Here is a 25,019-nt window from a genome sequence, read left to right as displayed (position 1 = left end):
TTTCCCGTCTCCTGCACGCCGCGTGTGGTCGCTACCGGCGCCTCGGCCGTGTACCTCTGTATTGGCACTCCGACTGTGAGAATTGCGCATCGGTGCACCCTCATCTCCGGGTTGTATCTGTGTGGCCGTGGTCAGACACACCACGCGTTTAGGTGCACGAGCGGCGACTTTTAGCCCCGGTTGTGTGGTGCCTCTGGACGCCGGGAACCCGTATCTCGGCTGCTGCTCCGGCCTCGGGAAATTGGACATTCGTGTGTGTGTGTGTGTGCGTTGGCGCGCTTTAGTTCAGTGTGTGTGTGTGTGTGTGTGTGTGTGTGGGCGCTCGGCTCGGTGTGAGCTGGTGTGTGAGCCATTCCACAGTGTGTGTGCGTGTGCGTACGTTGGTGCGTGTGAGTGTGTGTGTAGGTAGTGACGAGTGAGTGTGGGGATACCTAGGGGACTGCACTGAGCTGAGCCTCTGGGGTTGGTTTACCTCATGTTTTGATTTTCGTTTTCTTTCGTTTGCTGTGCCTAATTTCCTTTTTTCATTATTTCATTCAATTATCTAATTTCTTATTTAACTGCATGTGTTTACTGGATTTTGATTTATTTTGCATGGTTTGCTGTGATTTCTTGTTGTTTCTGTTTGCCGTGAATTATTTCTGTTTGTTGTGAACTATTTCTTTACTTTTTCTTTTGTTAATCCTGAGGTGTGCCATTCGCCCTATTGTGTTAGTTGTGCCAGCCCCTAGTGGCAAAGTCTGACAACCTGAGTGTAGGTTCTAAGGCCTTAGGCCTACCAGGTGTGTTGTTTATTGTGAATTAAGGAACATACTTTGGGGCAGGTGTTTACAGATCCGCGGGTGTGGTGGCAGCACACCCACCCCTGCACTTTACTGTTAACGTGAACATACTTTGGGGCAAGTGTTTATCGATCTGCGGGTGATTGCGACAGCACACCCACCCCACTGCACTTTGTGAATTGTGAGTACCTTTTTATATTTTATTACAAAGAGTGAGAAAAAGATATTTTTATAACGCAAAGAATAATAAAGATTTGAATTATTAATTGTCACCACTGTCTCTGCCTCCATTGTGCACGAACCTGTGTTTGCCTGGTAATCTATTGTGCGGGTACATTGTGTGTTGGTCCGGGGTATCTGTAACTACCCCTAATTCATTTCCTCCGGGGGCTCCACCCCCGGGGGTGGCGTAGTCGAACTACTTCCTGTAACGGTCTCGCCCACTACACAAGCACCAGACGCTGTGCATTGTAAACAGTAGCCAACTCATATTTTGGCGAGCTAATGCCATGCTCAGCAGTCACTTCCAGCGAGGGCACAGTGCATAGTGCTCAAATTTTTCCATGACACTATGCACTAAAGACCTCAATTCACTGTGTGCACTGTGCACTGACTGTCAGTGAACTGACAAAAGTGTGTCATTTGAGACATGGCCATAGACTAACCTAGACTGTCAATGGGCGGTTCAAGGCACTAGCAGAATTTTGGATTGACTGGGCGCAGCCATCTTTGCGATTTTCGCGCCTCATCGGCTCCTCCCACAGACATAGCTCCTCCTAGTGAGGACGATCAGAGCTGTGAGCCATAGGAATGCATACGATTTCAAACTGTGACTACAACGTTATCAAAGTGGGTTTCAATCATTTTCTGTAAGATTTTGACAAATCGTAACATCTATATTGTCACTCCAGGAAAGGAATCACCCTCACTACCACCAAACGTTTTATTAGAGACCCAGAAGTTGAGCGGTCTTGCCAGATCGGACGGTTTCCCGCCAAATCAGGTCGTTTAGGAAGGTGGTCTTCGGGTAGAAAAGGGCACACGATCATCATCTCATCTGGCAACCCTTCCGAGACTATTTGTTGCAGCAATGCAGCTTCCGGTTTGAGGATATTTTTGAGGATACTGAATCGGTCATGCTTGTGTGTATGCAACTTATTTGGTATAATTTACTCTGAGTTATTGACAACTATGTATATAGGTGTGTATATAATCCGTACGTTTAGTAAAGCTGATCTGCGCAAGCTTCCCAGAAGACGCTGATGGTAACCTAGTATCATCACAAGACCAGACAGAAAGACATGACAGACCCTCGTCTTCGCGTGTAATGGCATTGTACAACATTATACTGTGTTGTATTGTGTTGTATTATATGATGTTGTGTTATATATTATTATAGATACACAACACATACAGCAAACGAAGCATCACATTATTTTCGACACTTTTAGAAGTTCATTTCACATATAGGAAGAACTTTGCTTATGGACTGATGACGTCATTACGTAAAAGTCTGTGGTTACGGGAGTCTTCACCAAGATGGCTGTCTGCTGGTGATGGTCTGACTGCTGAGAAATCCAAAAATTCCGAGGCCCATTGCCAGTCTAGGTTAATCTATGTGTATGGGGTCACCTCTAGTCTAATGTTCTTCCTCTATGCCATGGGATAGCTACTTAGAAAAAGACCTAATAGTGGATAAGTCTCAGGGTCCGTAAAGCGCACACAACAATATCTGGGATTTCTGTAATTAATTAATGTTTTATATGCGTCTTGAAACTTTGCTGTATTATTTTAAACAGAAAATTCTCAAGAAAATGAGGACTCCAGGCTCTTCTATTAGATGATTGATCTCTTAAAGGTGGGATAGGAGATGTTTTTCTGGCACATATTTTACCATATCATCTGAAAAACTCCTCATGACGCCATAGCACCCATTGAAATAGAGTGTTTGGAAAAAAAACGAAATCTTTTGGTCCAGTGTAGAGGGCGTAGTCAGAAGAAAACGGCAACCAATAGAAGTAATACTCATCATCACTTCTATTGGTTTCTGACACGTCCATCAACCGCCAGCACTCACCCCTCCTCCCTGCGCGTTCACCGACTCGTGAACTTGACCGACCCCGCCCCCATCATTCATGCACACGCGACAAGGCTCATCATCACTCGGCTAGTAGCAAGGTAACGAGAGTTAGCAGCAGGCTGAGCTACTTGGAAACTTTGGTGGCTTTTGCAGAGCTACAGGAAGAACTTTGGCTTTTGGAACACTAGAACCATGTCAGGATAACATACTCCCTTGGATTATCATCGGACTCGCAAAACCAGACTCCAACACGGGCTGAAAATTTGAAATGGGACCTGACACTCTTGGACACAGATGTCGGCTACGGCAGCGGCTTCAAATACGCTTTGGTGACCATATTTCTAATCGAGAGGTGAGATAATATATTTGTCTGTATAATATTTTGTGAATTGGTTTAGGACACAGTGGTGTCTTTTTTTAAGCAAGTATCCATTGAGAGGGGTCAGAGGATTAGCTCAAGCTCCAACATATCTAGCTGCTACCTTGCTTAACATAGCTGCTACCTCAATCGCTTTAATTTTTTGTGTTTCCCCCCCTGTGGCATTTATTCTGTGCACATGAACACGTTTTCAGAATTGCTATGTGTAACTCAGACGGTTACTCTTGTGTGTTTTGCTGCTAGTTGTGCGAACGAGCCAGACAAACCAGCTGGGAGGAGGACGGAAGCACCCCTTCTCCATCCGCGTTCAGTTGCTAAATACGGATCCACCCCGTAGTAAGTAACCTACCATGTTTACGCACACATTACTTTGACCAGCAAAGCCCATGTCTTTCTAGTGGTTTACAAAAATATATCGTTTGCATGTTTTGCTTTGGTACGTCTCTGTTGTATGACTCTGGTAATAGTAGCAAGCACAAGCACAACCTGTTCGCCGGTCCAGAATTGCAAAATAGATTGCCTTGGGTTTTCAAATGTTTACATGATTGTGGGTGTAATGTTGTTAACTCGCTGATGTCGTTTTTGAGAAGACGGTAGTTTTGCATTTGATAAATACCACCTAATGACCATGACGGCTACACGGCAGATCTTTATTGTGATGGCTACACTGAATGATCACATGGAGATGCCGGTACATTATTTGTTTTACCCTGGTTATATTGAAATGTTCTGCTTTGTCCATTCCAAGGTGTGTTGTTTTCCATAGCTGTTCCTTGCTCCTGTTTCAAAACATATCAAGGCTGCCAAGTAAATGAAGAATGAATCACCGCACACTGGTAGTTTATTTTATTCATGTTTGTGGGTGTAATTTCGTCCAGTTGCAGATACTACTATCCTTTTTGGAATGATCTGCCTTTGAAAAACAATGGTTCTGACAAAAGCGAACAGATCCTGTAGTTGTAATTGATACACTAAATCAGTGTTTCTCAACCTTTTTTTAGGCGAGGCACCCTTTCAATTCATGGAAAATTTCAAGGCACCCCAAACCAAGTAGCCATATAGCATCACATCCGATACCACACAAGCTTAGAATGTAACACATTTGGAGACACACAACCTAGTAGCACGACCTACGTTCAAAGTTGCAGCTGGGGTGACCAATATTTACTTTATTGTGCGTAAATGGCAGATCAAAGATTCCACTGACTAACATTAACTTATCAATTTTGACAAATATGTTTTATGTTATATAATTTATTTATCAGCCACGTTTCCGCGGCACCCCTGAGGGGGCCCTACGGCACCCCAGGGTGCCCCGGCACCCCTGTTGAGAAACACTGCACTAAATTATGATATTCCTATGTGTGCGCGCGCGCACGCGCCAAGTTTTCAATTCAACACACTGGGACACTTTTCAGTCTTTGAGGTTGCTGGAATCAACACAGACTACCTCCATGCACCTTATCAGAACACTTTGCATGTTTTTGTATACTTGTCCCCTTTGTGTATTGCTGCTAATCTTTCTCTTTCTAGGTTCTGTTGGTTGCATGCAGATTGTGCCAGATGATTTATCTGTCTATGGTCTAAGCATGGGCTCTGTGCTAATATGCAATTTGTGCTCTTTTTTCCCTCAGGTCAACAGCCGACAGGGTCCTTCCACAACCACATACTTATGCCAGTAAAAGCCACAGCTTTTCTCCTCCAATCCAAGAAGCCTGGACTGCAGTCACCATCTCAACACACCAACCAAGAGAAAGGCGGATGGCTCAATTCAGTATGTAGTTCTGCAAATATTCTCAAAGGTCTTCACAGCCCCCCATGGTGCAGAATGCATTTACATTTATTTGTGTAAGGTCAAAACAATGCTGATTACAGAACATAACTAGGGCCATGAATGAAATTTGAGGTAGCAGCCAGCCGTCACCTGATGGTGAGAGGTGGTCCTAAGATCAGAGAGAAGCAGGTTGAAATCCCATCCTTACCTCTCCTTACCTACACCTCCATCCACAGCTGAAGTGCACTTGAGCAAGGCACACAAGTCCACTTAGGTCCTGGGACTGTAGCCAACACCCTGTAAAACCCTGCTGTGTAATTTGATGTAATGAAGCCCTAATATAGTCTAACACATTGCTTGTTACAGATATGGAAAATTGCACAATAAAAGTTCCAGGACAAGAAGACTTTCTACCCTAAGAGGGATGGCTGACCGCAGACACTCACAACCAGGTGAGCCCAGATAAAGGAGTTATTTTTTGTGTCCCTGCCCCAACAACCCAGGTTACTTACATTTAAAATGTCACTGGAGCTACTGTCAGATATGTGATTTCTAATTCTGTTTATCTTTTTACAGCACAGACGCCTCCAACCTCAAACTAGGCCCTTCACAGTTGCTGCACTTACCCACCTTCCCAGAGTTCTTGTGTGGTAATGACAACTGTAAATATAGTATAAAGTAATGTATCTAGTGTCATGTGTAATACATTGTTTAAATTGTCCATACATTTCAATGACAGTAAATATTGGTGGACACAATTTGACTGTGTGGCTTTTTTAATTCATTCTCTGACTGAAAATGCATGGTTACATAATTTATATATTCCACAAGACCACAATCAGAAGAAACATTTGACAGGTTTCATTTATTTTCTATGTATGAAAAAAACAATGGTAACAAGACAAACGTGGTTCCAAACCAAAAAGGTGAGATGTACAGATGAATGCTCCTACAGATAATGAAAAATAATAAAAGTCTGCACACTGCCGGTTTGTGCTGTGTTTTATACCGTACTCTGTATAAACCTTTTATATTGCTCTAGTGGAGCAGGGTAACCCTGGCTAATCCTGGGTATTGTACTGTGTATTACAACGTCAGCCCTGTTCAAGTGCCCCATACTGTCTGTAGGCTGCATGCCTGAAGAGACCGTTTCTCTCACCTGGTCCTACATCAGCCCAAAGTCTTATCAAAACTGAGAACACCACAGCATTTCCTTTTCAATGTTCATGGGCATCTCCTTACAGATTGCGCAGAGGCGCCAGGTTGGTTGTGCTACTGAGTTGTGACTGAGGACCAGATGTCATGTGCCAGGTCGAACATCAAACTGGGGTCACGGGTCAGGGCACGCTGCAGTAACCGATGGGATTGCTTCAAATTCAATGATTGAATCAAGGCCTGCAAAGCAATAAATACATTTTATGTAGTGCATTTTCTATTTGATGATGGGGACTAAATAACTCTATTGACAATAAGACCAATATGGACATAAGCAATCATTATTGTGTATATAAATAAAGATGTGCCAATTATATGCATACAACGTTTTCAGTCAATTTCTTACAAACTGGTGTTGTGCCAGGGGTTACACAGATGTATGAAGTAGATGGGCTTTTATGGATGTACTTGAACTACCACTGGTGTTGTGTACCTACAACCATGTATTATCACATTACTACTCATAGGAGTAGAAATATTGTAATGGTTATCACAACAGGTGTACTCGTGTAGCCTACTCGTGTTGCGATATAGAGTACATCCGTTGTGATAACATCCATTACAATACTTACACATCTGGAGGAATACAGCAGGACAATGTTATTGAGGGATGAATGTACATCCTTACAGTTAGCAGGGCGTCAATTCTGTTGGAGTCTCCCTAATCAATACCCCCGACCTCTGCTGCGTCTATCTTCCTCCTCCTCCATCTCTGGCCATCGGTCCTACTGGGCTGTTAGGTCGTTATGATTGTGATGGGCCAGGAAAGTCAGAGCTGGAGCTCTCGTGGTCGTGGAAGGTCTAAAGCATATGAAAATATCGTCAGCCAAAACAATTTCATTAGCGTTGATCAGTTCGGTTGTTTTTCTTTACTCCCTCTGTCCCTGTGTCTGCGCGTGCGACAACCCAAGTGAAATCTGAAGTCATAGCCTAAAACACTACGGATTGTGGTGTCGGGTATATATAAATACAATAGTAAAATGTATACTGCGGTACACATCTGTCAAAATAAATCCATGTGTCAGTACTGTAGCTACTGGCTAGAACTACTGTCTAGGGATGACGGTATAGCATCTGTCATCAGTGTTAGGAAGTTAGAATGAGATATCTAAGTAACACGTATCAAGTCAAGTTCAATAACTAATCTAGTATACATCTACTGTCATCAATATTTCTTGAAATGGCAACCATGACGGCCTGTGCGTTTATTGTGATGTTGAACATTCTTACCGTAGCCGGAGACAGTGCCATGGCTGGAAGTTAGCTTGGCTAGTCGCTTTGTCGTGGCTTCTAGCCCGCCCCCCCGCCTCGTGAGCTCTCGTGAGCTCTCGTGGGTTCCCGGGATAATCCGAACACTTGACAGACTGCATGCGCGTTCATGTGTTTTGAAGGCGTGGCTTTGAAGGGAGAGGCGGGCTGTGTATTTTCAAAAATATAGCTCACAGGAACCGTTTTTCAAAGATCTCCAACCCTACCTTTAACTTAACCTGTTTTATGCAGTTTCTTAGTTCAGGCCCCTGGTGTTTAGGCTATACTTACAGTCATAACACAGCACCCTGTAGGTTGTCTTTTGATCATGCCTTTATTGATTACAGTAGTTGGGCGATAGTCATAGGTTGGGGGGCCAAGAGGGTGAGACAGTCTACAGTCTGGTAGTAGCAGCAGCAGCTAATGGGTGGTCTGGGTTGGATCCAGTCACAGTGATGTGAGGGAGCGCACACAATGTGGTGAATAACAAAAGTATGTGGCTGACACTTTCATCCAAAGCAACTGGTGGTTATTTAGGTACAGGATGTTGGTTACAGTCGAAATGTAGAGTTAAGTGCATTGCTCAAGGGAACCGCAGCTTTGGATTGCAGTTTCATGCTCTGATGCCGAAAAAACATTCAATCAAAGGATGGATATACAATACCATCACCAATTGCTAAGACTTCATTATGGCTTGTAAGCTGCAACGTTTACATGAAGCATTTAATTCAGAATTAACTCACTTTCATTTTGAATAAAGCTTAACGTCAGGTAAACACTTCACAATTCCATGTTCCAACCTTTAGGCCACAACTGCCCCCAGTGCTGATGGTGACCACACAGGGGAATGTTTGGTCCCATTATGAACCCTATACAGTACAAAATACATTCTTAATTCAACACTTGCAGAGTACTCTTAGACCAAAAGCACTTAAGAAGATGTTTAAATTGACTTTCTGGGTGTAGAAGTAACACTACATGTTTCACGGTGCAGTCTTTCTTATTCATCATGCATGTGCAACCCTCCCTCCACTGGTGAATAGACACGCTTATGCATTTTTTAAATCATGTTTTATATGTATGCATTTTATGTAGCTTGAAGCAAGAAATGCAGCTCCAAGCTGTCATTTCCAGGGAAAAAAAGAAAAATTGAAGCTTCAAATTGCAGTCATGTTCCTCGTAGTGCCTAAACGGCACAAACATATGGCAGTTTCTTGTGGCAAGTATCGTCATTCCACTTTCCGCCTTTTGCTGTTGAAGAAGAGAACAGAAAAAATTAAACATATACACTTCATTCATCCAATATTTTACATTTTGCTAGCCTAGAAATCTTGACGCCCCTAGCGGCCGCAAATTGAAGATGCTCTCAGGGACAATCCAGTCGGTTGCGGTTGTTTTGCAAAACTTAATCAGGCCAATCAAATTGTGAGGAGTGGATTAGGAGGCCGAGCTAACTAGTGACGACAGAATATCGTGCAAATTAGATGTACATGTAGAACGACATTATGGCCGTTAAATGTTATTTAGGATCAAAACACACTAGTCGTACCCATGTAGACACACTGTGTTGTCATATTGTGCGGCTGTTGCTCTAGGGGTTTAGCTTGCTAGCTTGTACTGAAAATGGATTCTGAGATCAGTTTTACCATAGTAGAGAACACACACACACACACACACACACACACACACACACACACACACACACACACACACACACACACACACACACACACACAATGGCTGCACCTGCACATGTGTTGGAAGAGAAAAGAACTGGATACTGCAGTGTACCATTGTGACATGTGGTGCAATGTTTTTCTCAGGTAAAATAAACATTATATTTGTTATATTATTACAGCTGTTACAGATATTCAGAAAACAAAGAGAAGTTAAAGGTACACTGTGTGAGATTTTTAGTTGGTTATTTCCAGAATCCATGCTACCCATTCACTAATGTTACCTTTTTCATGAATACTGTACTTAACACCACCATCAAATTCAAAGTATTCATTTTGACTGGAAAAAATTTACTTTTCATACATGAAAATGGGGATCTTTTCCATGGTCCGCCATTTTGAATTTCTAGAAATAGCCATTTTTAGCTGCAAAAATAACTGTACTTGGGCCATACTAGAAAATATTGGTTTATTTCTCAGTTAACTTCATAAAAGATCAAATTTGGCAATTGGCAACCCAGTTTCAATGACCAACATAGTTGCAGTACTTTTTTGACCATTTCCTGCACAGTGTACCTTTAAAGGCCTGATTTTCATTTTTCGAGATGACTGTAGAGATGCCTTTTTAATAATTTACTGATTAATTAATATTTAAAAATAGCCTCTTCAATAGCTAAGTGACATACGTACAGTGGTCATTGTCCATGCAGTGTTCATTATCCCCGCTATTGTTTGGCTCAGAGTTTGCCCAATTCTTGAAGTCAATTGTGGTGCCATCAGTCCAACTGTAAGTATTACCAGGCTGCAAGTGGAATTTTTGTTTATTTACAATGTCATTTAAGTCAGTCACTTTGAAATATGCTGAAAATCACAACAACATTTGGATTGCTAATAAGTATCAATAAAAAACATATAAGCAAACAAACAATATAAAGCACAAAAAATAGATACTTGTATTATTGGCAGAAGTACACAAAATTATGCAATATACGTATTACCATCTGGTTTCCGACGCCCCCAATCCAAGATTTGATCTCAGACGTTGATATTTCGTTCACTGTAGTTTGTTCAGCTTTATTGTGGACGGATGCAAGATGGCCACCATACTTAACACACTTTTCCTAAATATAAACAGAATTAAAGGTAGTGGCACCATCTAGGAATGATAACCAATAACAACAATCATTTTATTTTTTTTTATTTGTAGTTTATTTGGCAGGGACAATGCAGTGCACATTGTTACAAACATGACATGGCAGAGCCATGACACAACTTGCAGATGTGAATACATGAAAGGTTTATAGCTAGATAGCTAATTTGCAACCTCAGTCCCTGATCAGGCTACCCACACAGCAGAGGACTCCGATGCGGAGCCGCGTTCAAGTCACCACATCCGTGTCACTGTCACATTCCTTTGGGTTCCACTTGGTGGATCAGGGTCGCCACCGTGCGCCGCCCCAAATTCTACCGTCAAAACGCGGACCATAATCGCATCCATATCTGATTCACAAACGCGGGACGCGCTGTAAAATCTAACGGACGTTGGTACAGTTTTTTGTGGGGCAGACACAACCGAACAGCGCTCTCCAGTAAGTATTGATTTATTTATATTAGGTGATACACAAAGGTACAAAAAGTATATCTGAAGCTTTTATACTATCAATGTGTAGCAGAGTGGAGATTTTGATTACCCAAGGTAATTACTAACTTTTAATATTAAATTGCACGACTACGCCACTAGAGGGAGATGTTTTGCCCTCTAGAAACTTGTATTAATGCACTAGGCACACAGGTTCGTTATAGGACTGAGACAGGAGGCAAGGGACAGTTGACTTTCTTTTTATTCAGACAGTTGTTTTTAAAATGTGCCAACTACTTTAAAAAGACACAGTAGAAACAGATTTGGACAACTATGGTGGCTGTACTACAAAGAATCAGCATTTTCTACGGAGCACAATTGGATCCGCTTGATGTCCCATACCAAATACGTTCCCCGACCCTTTGTAACTCAAGGTGTAAAATCAACCCACCCAGACAAAACACAACAAACTATAAATAAAAATAAAGAATAATGATTACACACGAGTATCACTGCAAACCACACGGGTGCCAAACGGGCACTCTATAGCACTGCACGCAAGATTATATGGGGTCGGCGGAGCTTGGCACAGGTACACTAGCCTAATCACAAGTGCAGTGTAAACAAAATGACAGTAATGTAGTTAACCAAACAAAATATTAAAAACAACAAAGTCAGCGATCGTTCCAGCATTCATCCACATGTGCGTCTCACATAGCCTACCAAAGGCAACTCAGATATTCAGACAAACACGCACTCAGTGCACATCCATTCCAAACAAAACAGCAACCCGTCTGTAGCAGTTCGCTTGGCGAGTTTGGGGACCCTCACCACCTGCACACAAACAGTTCAGTTACACACATGAATAAATCAATCAATCAATCAATGCACGCTCAGAATCAGAGGGGAAATGATGGGGACATACCGCGAGAGATGAGGCACAGTCTCTAAAGCAGGAGCAGATGAACCAGCCGGCAGAGGAGTACGACACCAGCCCAATGCCTAGGTAATGACATTAAATGAGAGGCTGCACATGCCAACTATAATGCCATCAGACAAAGGAAAGATGGCTACATACCAAATAGGCTACGACCAAGCCAAAGGCCCACAGCCAAGATGGATACAGGAACTCCGCTCTACGCAAATGCCACATGTGCGTAAAACGCGGATCCACCCGAGCTTCGGCTAAAGGACCTACTGGCACACTTGCCAAACATAAGGATCTGCCTCATCTTCACAGTGAACTGTGCCTGCTTTTAAAGACTTGCCAATTTGTGCCAACGTAGTCACATGACGCACGCACCACAGCAGACTACCGCTGTGGTTTAAAGGCGCAGACCCCATTATGCTACATTCTGCCCCCAGCGTTTTTGTCGTCGCCCCGACGACACAATAAAAAGAGCACACTAATAACTAATCCCAAAAATACCCTGCTAGTTAACCATCCCAGGGTATCGGGTCACGCGATCACCATATCTTTCGCACGCACACAGCGCAAACACACAAGCGTGCACCACACACAGGCCCGCTCGCACACTCTAGAATGCCCCAAACAAATTAAACACTAACATGCACACACATACACATACACATATCAACAAACAATGCAAGACAGATGGTGAAGACCAGTCTTTTGGGCCCGACGGCCCCCCAGTGGGACTGCGGTTCCCTCTGCCCGCAGAGGTTGGTATTCCAGTCGGCTGAAATGGGGAGGACAGCCCATCCATCCTGGATTGGGCAGACGGAGGGGCTTGGGTACCAGCCGGGACCCGCACGCCGTCACAGTTCCGTGCCATGTGTCCTGGTTTTTGGCATCGCCAACATAGGAAGGGTTCACCACCACGCAGCCTTGTTGGAGACTGCTGCAACCTGGCGATACCCTCAGACAGCTGGCTGATTTGCTGCCCCTGCCGTCTTACCATGTCCATAATCTCAGCCAATTCTTCACGTTCTTCTTCCCACATTTTACAGGAGATATTCAGCAACTTCACAAGGACGAACGAGGCTCTCCTGATGTGCAGTCCGAGTCATCCGCAGAACGGGTTGCTGTTTTGTTTGTGCAAATACCTTCAAACACTCAAGCACTCACACCACATAAATATAAATTACGCCAAAAATGAAAGAAAATAAAACCACCTGTCCCTTAAGTCCTAATCCTGCCGAATCTACGTCAATTGTAGCAGAGTGGAGATTTTGATTACCCAAGGTAATTACTAACTTTTAATATTAAATTGCACGACTACGCCACTAGAGGGAGATGTTTTGCCCTCTAGAAACTTGTATTAATGCACTAGGCACACAGGTTCGTTATAGGACTGAGACAGGAGGCAAGGGACAGTTGACTTTCTTTTTATTCAGACAGTTGTTTTTAAAATGTGCCAACTACTTTAAAAAGACACAGTAGAAACAGATTTGGACAACTATGGTGGCTGTACTACAAAGAATCAGCATTTTCTACGGAGCACAATTGGATCCGCTTGATGTCCCATACCAAATACGTTCCCCGACCCTTTGTAACTCAAGGTGTAAAATCAACCCACCCAGACAAAACACAACAAACTATAAATAAAAATAAAGAATAATGATTACACACGAGTATCACTGCAAATCACACTGGTGCCAAACGGGCACTCTATAGCACTGCACGCAAGATTATATGGGGTCGGCGGAGCTTGGCACAGGTACACTAGCCTAATCACAAGTGCAGTGTAAACAAAATGACAGTAATGTAGTTAACCAAACAAAATATTAAAAACAACAAAGTCAGCGATCGTTCCAGCATTCATCCACATGTGCGTCTCACATAGCCTACCAAAGGCAACTCAGATATTCAGACAAACACGCACTCAGTGCACATCCATTCCAAACAAAACAGCAACCCGTCTGTAGCAGTTCGCTTGGCGAGTTTGGGGACCCTCACCACCTGCACACAAACAGTTCAGTTACACACATGAATAAATCAATCAATCAATCAATGCACGCTCAGAATCAGAGGGGAAATGATGGGGACATACCGCGAGAGATGAGGCACAGTCTCTAAAGCAGGAGCAGATGAACCAGCCGGCAGAGGAGTACGACACCAGCCCAATGCCTAGGTAATGACATTAAATGAGAGGCTGCACATGCCAACTATAATGCCATCAGACAAAGGAAAGATGGCTACATACCAAATAGGCTACGACCAAGCCAAAGGCCCACAGCCAAGATGGATACAGGAACTCCGCTCTACGCAAATGCCACATGTGCGTAAAACGCGGATCCACCCGAGCTTCGGCTAAAGGACCTACTGGCACACTTGCCAAACATAAGGATCTGCCTCATCTTCACAGTGAACTGTGCCTGCTTTTAAAGACTTGCCAATTTGTGCCAACGTAGTCACATGACGCACGCACCACAGCAGACTACCGCTGTGGTTTAAAGGCGCGCGACCCCAATATGCTACAAATGCTTATTGATTATTTCGTAGAATTTTGTTTTATGACTTTAAAAGTGTAAGTTAACCCTATTTGTTTTCAAAACCGAGACAGCTAGTTCATTCATTCAAAGACATGGGGAACTACATTTGGCTATTGCGTTATTTCCTAAATGCTGGTTTAAAATATGATGTCATCCGATACCATTGAGGAAGTGTTCAGTTTGAATAACAAATTATCAACATTGTGCCACATTTTTAACAGCCCTTGGTTTTACGTTTAGCTTGCTAGCCAGTGTTACTAGCAAACGGTTGACTGAAGCAAACCTGTGGTAAAGTTTAAACGTAGGTCTAAGTGTTTCAAAATACACTCTATGAAACGGCTATATATTGGTCTGAATTTGGCTGCCATGATTACACTTTTTACCAACGGATTTGCTATGCCCTTCTCCTTCCCATCACGCCCCCCAACCTCGCCACAACCTTCTCCCTCAAGGCAGGTTTTGGGCACCGTAAAACTAGTTCCGTTTTTATTTTTTTTCCTTTTTTTCAAGTCTGTTTTTTTTTTTTTTTTTTTTTTTTTTTTTTTTTTTTTTTTTATTTGTTTTTTTTTTTTTCCGACTCATTTTTTTTTTTTTTTTTCTTGTTTTTTTTCTTCTTTTTTTTTTTTCTTTTTCCTTTTCTCTCTGTTTTGTTTCTTTTTATTTTTTTTTTTTTTTTTTATTTTTTTTTTTACGATTTTTTTTTTTTTATTTTTTGTCTTTTTTTTTTCTTTTTTTTTATTTTTTTCCTTTTTCTTTTTATTTTTTTATTTATTTTATTTCTTTATTTAATTATTTTTTCTATTTATATTTGACTTATTTTTTTTTTTTTTGTATTTTATTTTTTTCTTGTTCTTTATATTTGTTTTTTCTGTTATTTTTTTTTTTTTTATTTTTTTTTTATTTACTTTTTTCTCTTTCTGTTATTTTTTATTTACTTTTTTTTTTTTTTTCCTTTATTATCTTTGTTTTTTATTTAATTTTTTTTTTTTTCATCCTTTTATTATAAATTTTAAAAAAATTTTTTTTTTTTTTTTTGCTTTTAATTAAAAAAATCAAAAAACAAGACAAAAAAAAAACAAAAAAAAGGAAAATTATTTCTTTTTTTTTATTTTTTTTTTAGTTTGTTTGGGGGTGCGTTTTTTAGTTTGTGTTTGTTATATTATTTATTATATTATCCGTGGTTATGAACGGTACAAATCCTAAAGCGGTGGCATCTTTGTATGTTCTCCTCCCGACAGTTAAAAGGGATTTATTTCCCTACGAGAGTTGGAACAGAATTTGTTTGGCCACTTTAGCTGACAATATGGAGTGTGTGAATGTTTTTTTTGCATGTTTTGGGGATGAAATGATACAGTCACTACTAGAGCACAATCAATGGCAAAAAGGATGCGTATGCTTATTTTTGAGAGAAGTGCCAATTATAAAAGTTTTCTTTTTTTTTTCTTTGAAAATTAGATGTCAACAAAATGATAATCACGGTTAGCCTCCGTATAGTCCATATCAGCTAATGCAAATATGAAAAAAAAAGTCCGAAGTAGTACAAAAAGAGAAACTGGGGGGGGGTTCGTTTCATCGTCGGCGTGGCGGGGAGCTCGGACATGTGACGGGGAGATGTGGGCATCGTCGTTTTTTTTCGGCAGGTTACACACATTCTTACTTACCCGGACACACCACCTATCAAACAAAACTCAATAATAACACACACAACCATTTTACAAAGCGTATTTTCCTATCATTTGGCACAAAACACACAACACATACAACATCACAAGACACAACAATAAAAACATCTAGAACCCAAAATACAAAAACCACCCTCATACAAACCAGATTAAACCAAACAAATACAAAAAAAAACAAAAGCAACATCTTGCAACAACAACGCTCAAAACAACCAACAAAATCCAAAACAACTTACCTCGTAATATCCACTTCGAGGGTACACATCCACTTACTAAACCAACACAATAAACCAAATAAAAAGTGTCCAAAGTCCTTCATACAAAGTATTCTTGAAATGGTCCTTGCGCAGAAATACACCAGTAAAAAAAAAATAAAAAAATATGTGTCTTCTTTCTTATTTGGGGTTGTTTTGGGTGGGATTATTTTTCTCTTTATTTCTCCTATTTTGTTTGAGGGGGGATGCTGGGTGTTGTGGGGGGTCGGGTGAGAGTGGGTGTTTTTTTTGGGTTGGTTGGGTGTTGCTTGGGTTGTTGGTGTTTTTTGGTTGTTGTGTTGTTGGTGTAGTGGGGGGGGGGGGGTGGGGGGGGTATTTTATTGTGGGTTGTGGGTGTTTTCCTTTTATTGATTTTTGGTTATTGAGGGTTGGGCTGGGGGGGTTGGGTGGTGTGTGGGTGAGGGGGGGTGGGTGGGGGTGGTAAGCGTGCGGTGGTTTTATTGATTTGGGTGGGGTGGGTGGGGGGGTGTTGTTTTGTGAAGCTACTACGCCTAACAATCAAACAACAAAAAAAAACACACCCAAAAAACACAACAAAAATAAAACAAACAACAAAAAACCAAACCAACAAAAAAACAAAAAAAAAGAACCTGAGAATATCTAAATTACGTCCCAAGACAACTATTTGACACTAAAGCCCACCAAGTAGATTGCCAGAGTGGCGTCAGCAACCATCAGCTATGATTATTTTTCCATAGCGAGTAACTACAAGCTGATGGTGCGACGCACTCGGCAAATCTTACTTGGTGGGCTTTTAGTGTCCAAATAGTTAAGTCCTTGACACGTAATTTTAGGAGATTCTCAAGGTAGTAGCTTTCAACACCCCAATAAAACCACAGTTCTGCAGACCTTTCAAGAATAACATGAAAGGACTTTGGACACTTCGGTTTTATGTTGTGTGATACCCTCAACAATATAACCGAGGTAAGAGTGACGTTGTTGTTATGAGCTGTGCAAGACATTGAAAATGTTGTGTTTTTGAAATGTGGTGTAACCCGCCGAAAAAACGATGCCCGCATCTTTCAAATTGCCATAGCTGATATGGCTAACGAGTGGCGAAAAAAACGGTCGTCATCGCGAGGGCGAGCGTAAGGCCTAACGTTCAAAAAGCCAATAATTAATCAAACTATTCTCAAAACGCATTCATTTGCCTTGATTTTGCTCTAGAGTGACTGTAAAATTTCATCCCAAACATGCAAAAAACAGCTCAGGCAAAATTTTGTTTCCAACTCCGGACATAAATCCAGTCCTTTAAACGAAATCCAGGCTAATTATTTATTAGCAAGATTAAAATTGGATGGTCATGAACTGCGCCCCTCTCCCATATGCTGTCCCATCATTGGTGAATGAATGAAGTAAGCTGGGCTCATGTAGTTTGATACAGTGTGGTCCCGTGGTTTGGGCTACAAATATCTGAATTTGTCCCTAATCTTGTGCAACAGTAAACATGTGGGAATCTACCCTCTGTGGTCGGACAGGGCTAGCCAGCTGTAATCCACCCTGCTACGGTGATGCCACCGCCTGCCTCCCGGCTTTTACCGACCAAAGAGTAAGTAGGACAATTCTACATCTTATAATATTCAACATCATTACTGTGAGGGGATAGAGATGTGAAAGAGGGTTGTCCATTTTCCATGATGCAAATGCAATGTACTGATTGCCAATCTTACGAAATTTAAAATGAAAGCCCTCTACAGTTTAGGCTCTGTTTGCCTTTTTCAGATCGGAGCGCTTGATTGTGATGTTTCCCACCGTCGACTGATGAGGCCATGAGAGAAGGAAGAGAAGGCAGCCACGACACGCCGATTGTGTTTCAACATGACAGTGACGAACCAGAAAAATAATTGTCAAGATAAATAAAACAGAGTCATGATGAGTGAAGTTCTTAGTCAGGTCTGTGTTTATTTTTTGTTTTCCGTGTTTCTTTATTGTAACACGGTGTCTAGGCCAGGTTCTGTGTTATCTGTAGAATTAAAATCCTAAATGCTGTTTGAAACGGTTTTTAACCAACTGGTTTTAAGTGTTCGTTTATTTGGGATTATAGCATAATAAAGAATCTGTAACTTTAGATGAGAACACGGGATCCAAAATGGTCCCGGCCCGGAACACTCTTATGAGTCCGGAAAGAAATGTCCTGACTTGGACAGGGTCCCAGTAACTGAATAAAAAGGTAGTGGAGCACCGGGGAGAAGACGTTACGGATTTGCATTACAGTGGATCACGGACAATGAAAAGTCCTTATAGCAACTCAATGCCACTTGGATGTCCGTCTCGCCTATCCCCCGAACCGGGCTCACTGCGGAGGGTAATCGAAGTCCCAAGCAGAACCTTGACCCACCCTAGTCATACCCCTAAGACCTGAGCCATTTACTGGCTTCTGCACTTGGCCCACGGATGCCCGATCATCCGTCGGATGCGGGTGTACTTAAAAAACCGGGTCTCCTTTATTTTTTTTTGGGGAGCTCCGCCCAAAACAAACCATCAACGCCTCCGCGTCGAGATGATTTAATTACTTATATTTTTTTCTTCCTTTTACTTTGAGGCGGCGTGGCAAGGTGGCCAAACTAAAAACCTCACCCCAATCACGCCGATACGGCCCTCCCAAGTTTACCGGCCAAGAAATACCGTTTCCGTAAGGATTGGCCTCCGGACGGTGGACTCCGGGGCGGATCCATTACGGTGTACCTTTTGGCTGTGTGGGGTAGGCCTACCTTCATTAAATAAAACATATAAAATCATCGTACAAAAGTACATATTGTACAAAACAGTATACAAGTACTCAAAAATAAGCCAACTTTGAAACTTATGGCTACTCTATAATATAAAAGCCTTGTGCATTAAGAAAAAAACAATATGATGAGGGTGAGCCTATATATGCTGGTGTGTGCATGAGTGTGTGTTTAACTATTGTGTTATCCATCTATTATGCTATATATTATCATATAATCTAACTATTATCATCACCATCATCATCAGCATTATCCTCATTATAATCATAATTAACACATTGAATATGGATTATGGGAAACACTTGCTTTTATATATATTTGTTGGGCTTTTTACACCTTTATTTTTGACAGGACAGTGGAGGAGAGACAGGAAATGCGTGGGAGGAGAGAGACGGGGAAGGATTGGCAGATAACCTGGCCCGGAATCGAACCTGGGTCGCCAGCATAGTAACCCAGTGCCCTACCGTTACGCCCGGACAGGTCCCACTTTATAATTTTAATTATACATTTTTAATTAAAAATTTTAATTTTATGAAAAATTTAAAATGTTAAAAGTCTAGATGTTTGATGAGTGAGGAAGAGAGAAATACCCACCTCTGCCTCAGACCAGGTTAACTGATCTGAGAAAAATCTGAAGCAACGCTCTCCTGGGGGGGGGGTCTCCTCCCAGGAGTCCATCCCGCATATACGGTCAAATTGCGCAGCTAAGAACAATCAGAGACAAGCAGAAAGAAATTGCTGTGAGTGACATAAATTTGTCTTCACATTTATTGTGTAAAGGTTGACATAGTCACCTTTTTACATGACCATGTAATTTAAGTGACGAATGCATTTTGTTTACTGGCTATCACTCACTATTCTATATATTGGAGTGTCATCCAAGTATAATTGACATAACCCAATTGAATGATCTGAGTTTCAGCATTCACATGGGACTTCAGAGGGAGGAAGGAAATCCTGTTTTATCACATCTGAAAAATAAAACCTTTATTTTTTTAAGAAGAGCTCTGCTATCACTCTGCATGAAGGTTTTCCCTGCTCATCCCAGAAGTATTACAACAATCAAATTATTACACAATTCAATAATGTTCAATCAATTTAAATACATTTGAGGTGATTGAGATATGAGACTCTCAATGCTTACCCAGCCCCTCTAATTTGCTTTATAATTGGTTACACATAGCGACACCGTTGCTGGGGGGGGGGGCAGAGACAACCAAAACTAACCAATGGTCTGTTCCATTACTCGCCCTGTGTACTGTGTACCTTGTTGTTTAAGTGCAGTGAAGTAGTCTAACTTTCCCCCGCCCGTCCCGCGAGTTCACGGAGGGCGGGAGCTCCGCCATACTGTAGGGTCATTCTCAAAATTACCCTTGAATTCCGATTCACGCCGTTCTGGTCTGATACATAAAAGGCAACCTAATGGAAATGACGGTTGTCGCATGTCATCCAAGTTTACCAACCGCCAATATAGGATCATGGAAGATACTGTTAATTATGTTGACACTTTTCAAGTTACCCCTGCCTCGTGCACATGGCAATTGTCTTTGGAATCAACACAATGCTGTTATTAGGGAGAGTTGGCAGTTTGACAGATATGACACTCAACTACGTAACAAACATGGTGGACGTTGAGTGCGAAAAGTGTATAATAACTCCCCATTTCAACAAATGGCAGTTTTGGGGCGGGGCGGGGAGTGTTATCCGGGTAGTTTACACAGTACACTTCCACAACCGGTGATTTAGAAATGGAACAACCCCTGCCGAACGACTAAACACAGTGCGGAAAGGGAGGTAAGTATGAGGATTGGAACACACCATAAATCTAGCTTTCTTAAGGCGGCATACACTGTGCGATATTTTCAGTCTTCTGTATTAAGCTCCTGCTCACACAGCAGAACAGAGTGGAACTTTCAATTCACTTTTTTCACGGGAACGCACGCCCTCACACTTATAGGCAAGTTTACGTGTGTGCGGAGTATGCGATGGCGTGGGAGAAAGGCCTCACGGTGACTGTGCGGCAGCGCTACCGGCTTGTTTCGGGACTTGCAGATGACAGAAAACGAGGAGGGAATAAGCCGCACCTTAGAGGAGGGAGTGTTGAGAAAGTTCTCAATAGCGTAAATCGCGCCTTATCCACACTGTCAATTTTGGTTGCATAGAGTCAGAATCGGGGGGGTCGTAGCACAGCTTTTAACTTTGGGCGATTTGACTCAGCGAGGGACATCAGTGTATTTAAACAGTTTTTGATGTCGCATGGTGACCCTCCTACTGATTGATCAATCGTGAGGTTTGAAATCTGTTGCCTTATCGTTTACCCTGACCCATTAGCACTACCACAAACAAGAGCACAAGCGATTGATCTGGCAATGAGCAAGTAAATTGTGCTCCCAACTCACAAAAACGTTAGGTGTCACAAAAAATCATGTGAGTGACAAATCGTGGCAAAATCGGACAAAAAATCGTATGGTGTAAGCCCAGCTTTACTCACCGGCTGCCACTCTTGGTGCGAACACAGCGCACAGAAGCCCGAGAGTGGACAGAGTTGCCATGGAGATGGTCAGCTTCATTCTTCTTTGTGATGGAGTAGGCAAAATTTTGAAGTTGCAGATGCTTTCAAAAGAGGTGCAAGACCAAAGGTGTTGAATTAGAAAGGACCACGCCTAGAGTATGCCTGGCAGGGCAAACAAGACGAATTGGTGCGGCTAGAGTACATTTTCTACAGTATATATACCCTTGGAAGTCTGTTCTAGAATGTTCTTTTGCAATTTCGCAATGTGATCAAAAAAACACCTGGGCTATAGTCACGCAAGCAAGATTACACAATTGCATCTTGCATTTATCTAAAGCCATCAACAATGAGGCCCACTTGCACCAAAATTAGTCCGGCCCCCCTTGCCTTTTTTACGTTTACATCTGCTGTTGTGGCTTACTGGGGCTAGCTAATGGTCAGATAGGCGCCTCTTGATGGAGCCTAACAGTATCGGGCTATAACCAAATAGTAGGCTAAGCTTGGGGGATTACCGGCTTAATAAACACATGAGTACATTCGAAGGGTCCACAACAATGATATGAGTCAATACAATGCTTGAAACTGCTTCGGTCTTTTCGCATCAGACTCGTAGTGCTTAGTAAACCAGACCGGGAGAGGGTTTGCAAAAGCGGTTTAAGCTAGAGACGAAGCAAACAAGACGCGCACACAACGAAATATAGCTCAGACCAATTCAATTAAAAAACATATCTAATCCATACAGAAGACTAGTCATTGCCCAGATTGCCTACTGTGAGAAGTTGTGTGGAAAGTCTCCAGCCGTTTTCGAGGGGAGAGTTCTTGTCCTCCGGGGTCGGGCCGCACTGGCCGGCAGCAGTGTTGCCAGATGTGTCAAATGAAATCCTGCCCAAAAGGTTCTCAAAAATCACCAAATTGCGCTAAATTCCGCCCAATTTCAACAAATTGCATTGACTACTATGGGCCCAAAACGGCAGGGGAAAAAAAAAAACACCACCAAATGGAGAAGTGGGCCAATTGTGCTTCCTAGCCTTTTTATTTACCGTTCAGTGAGCGGTCATCCCAAATGAGGCCCCAAATGGGTGAGTTACACTACCGCCCAATCTGGCAACACTGGCCGGCAGCTCTGGAGGTCTGCGGGGGTCAGCACGAGGTTCTTGCTCCAGACAGTAGAAGGGACTGGGTCCAGTCCAGGAAGGGATCAGGAAGATTCGGACCTGCCTAGCCTGGCGAGCCAGACCCGTATAGCAAAAAGCTGTACAAGGGTCTGGGCGAGCTTGGAGAGAGTGTGGGCGGGATAAACGGTTGTCTATCAAAATGCCTTTGGTCCCACCTCAACACGCCTGAACAATGGGGGGGGGGGGGGGGGGGGCGGGACGCATGTGGCAATGTGGAACAACGCAAATCCCCACTACACATCTGTGTAAGTCAACAGGCAGTCTTTCAGGAAACGTACATGTGCGACACGCCCCTGTTTATGTAGGTGAAGCGGCTGACAACCAGAGCCGGACGTAGGAGGTGATATGCGAGTGGATCACCACAGCCACAAAAAAGTTTCCCTAATAGAATGCAAGTTTTTCACTTACAACATCAGTACAAAAGAAAGGCCTCTTTTTCACACCTACATGGCCCTTCTCTTGATCCAAGCTCAGAGAAATTGTTGAGCAAATTTTAGGGTCTATGTTGTAGAATGGTTGTATGTATGATTGTTGTCAAACAGGCATGTTTTCTGTTTAGGGGCTAGCTAGCTGTATAGGCCCATAGAGCTACTAATACACGGCCTGGAATAGCCTATCTCTGTGTAATTATACAGACCGGGTTTGGGCTTAGCCAAAAAGCTGAGAAAAACGCGCATTTGAATTAGTAACTATAACTGGCAAACCGTGTTTTGGGGGGCCCAATAAAGGCATCTACCTATGAACAACTCGCAAACTCAGATTGCTATTACAGAAGTCTTCTGTCCATCTGTTAGCCCAGAACAAAAAAAACCCGTTTGGTGATGATCTTTTCGAACCTTAATATGTACAGCAATTATCACGGGAGGTGGGCTCGAAAACAAATGTGTATTGGTTTTATGTTGCTGGCGAAGCTCACAATGGTATACATTACAGCTAGTTAGCCTGTTATACTCCAGAGAACTCAGGCAGAAATACTGGCTCATCGTCGCATCACCTGCTAATTGTGCCCTGCCCCCGTCGTATGGGGGGGTAGTAATGAATCACAGTTGGTATATTTTTTTTTTTTTCCTCGCAGTAGTACTGGTTTTGTGTTGTGGTGTGTGTGTCTGTGTGTGTGTAGTGTGTGTGTGTGTGTGATGTGGTTGGTGTGTGTGTGTTGTGGTGTGTGTGTGTGTGTGTGTGTGAGAAAGGGCAGCCCAGCTTAGCTTTAGGCTTATTTCAAGTTTTCTGATTCTTTGGGCAGAGCGGTACAATTTGCAGTAGTTGATGATTACTGTCATGCATGTTTTTCTGGCTATAGGGATCTTGTCATATATTGTTCAAATTACTTTTGCTCTTTTGGATAAAAGTACATGATCACATATCCAACACCTTTTCACAAAAGCCGATTTGGAGTGGTGGAAGGCTAGCTGGTCTAGAGGCTAAAGTGCAATGGCTGATGGCTTCCTCATGGGAGCTGAATGCATGCAGACGTACGCAGAGCACAACGGCTACTCTATTTCCAAGGAATCTGCACCCCCCCACCCCGAGCCTGTCTTTTTTGAAGATACAGGGTAAGCTGATCATACATACAGATGCCATAAAAAGTAACTGTTAGAGATGAGTAATAAAAATGTTTGAATTACTCAAGGCGTTCACCTTTGATTTAGACTGTAGGTTTGTAAGTTGTTAACGACTTTGCGTGCTAGCTAGCTAGCTAAAGCAAACTTTGATAGCCTAAGCATTCCCCAAATGAGGTGAGACACCCATGCACCACTTAGTCCCGGTGGCATTTACCTGTTCAGAGGACCTTTTTGTAAACGGCATCATCGCTGATGTTGTGTAAGGTTGATTCTACATTATGCCAAAATGAAACGGTTGCCATCTACAGATCGATCTCTGGTTGAACATGGTGTATTTTTGCAAGCTAGCTACAATCCTATCTAGCTATGATAGTCAACAAGGGTGGTTGTATTTTGGTCACAATGAGAGGAAGTTTTTTTTTGTCATGGCTCTGGCACTAAAGAATCACTAGTACCCTACCTTGTTGAAATCAGCGGGGAGGGCTAAAGAAGTAGAGTTAGACTACTGTTCACAGCGGTGGCTTTAGCTTTCAAAACCATAATTGTTGCATAGCTACCTTTTGAGATATATAATAGTGAAAAGAAGTGCATGTTTTTGGTCTTGACATTTTCCTCTTGCTCTGAGTGGCTAATATGCCCTGCCCTGACTGTTCGCCAAAGGGACACTTTTGCCACACCTATAGAAACCAGTTAGAAATGCATGTCCTATAGAGCCGTGCAAATTTATACACAAACCATGAGGTCCAGACGCGTCCTCACGGCGTGCTGTAATAAAAGACCCACACAATTAACGGCGAATACGCTGTCAGAAGGCAGGGGGCGTGCACTATTCGAAATGACGTCATTTGCCGTCCGTAAGGCATGCCAATGAGTTAAAGACTTTCAAAAGCTCACC

General features: G+C 42.4%; 4 long non-coding RNA genes across 5 annotated transcripts; 1 reads left to right on the top strand and 3 right to left on the bottom strand.

Moving 5' to 3' along the window:
• The first annotated feature begins 2,639 nt into the window (after window positions 1-2,639).
• On the top strand, window positions 2,640-5,842 carry LOC134460114 (uncharacterized). 2 transcript variants are annotated; one of them, XR_010036994.1, is made up of 5 exons: window positions 2,640-3,214; window positions 3,485-4,077; window positions 4,876-5,015; window positions 5,382-5,467; window positions 5,592-5,842. It is a non-coding gene; the product is annotated as an uncharacterized LOC134460114 (long non-coding RNA). The 2 variants fall into 2 exon arrangements; XR_010036993.1 differs by having other exon boundaries at window positions 2,640-4,077.
• A 1,961-nt stretch (window positions 5,843-7,803) lies between these two features.
• Window positions 7,804-19,524, bottom strand: LOC134460113 (uncharacterized). The gene is made up of 4 exons (XR_010036992.1): window positions 19,470-19,524; window positions 10,153-10,275; window positions 9,845-9,956; window positions 7,804-8,729 (listed from the first exon to the last, which is right to left on the bottom strand). It is a non-coding gene; the product is annotated as an uncharacterized LOC134460113 (long non-coding RNA).
• On the bottom strand, window positions 10,980-12,002 carry LOC134460112 (uncharacterized). The gene is made up of 3 exons (XR_010036991.1): window positions 11,812-12,002; window positions 11,659-11,735; window positions 10,980-11,567 (listed from the first exon to the last, which is right to left on the bottom strand). It is a non-coding gene; the product is annotated as an uncharacterized LOC134460112 (long non-coding RNA).
• LOC134460111 (uncharacterized) lies at window positions 13,041-14,052 on the bottom strand. The gene is made up of 3 exons (XR_010036990.1): window positions 13,901-14,052; window positions 13,748-13,824; window positions 13,041-13,656 (listed from the first exon to the last, which is right to left on the bottom strand). It is a non-coding gene; the product is annotated as an uncharacterized LOC134460111 (long non-coding RNA).
• Window positions 19,525-25,019: the final 5,495 nt, after the last annotated feature.

This window comes from Engraulis encrasicolus, chromosome 12 (genome assembly GCF_034702125.1).
Source record: "Engraulis encrasicolus isolate BLACKSEA-1 chromosome 12, IST_EnEncr_1.0, whole genome shotgun sequence".
Taxonomy (NCBI): domain Eukaryota; kingdom Metazoa; phylum Chordata; class Actinopteri; order Clupeiformes; family Engraulidae; genus Engraulis; species Engraulis encrasicolus.
This window is presented reverse-complemented; position numbering and strand designations above follow the sequence as displayed.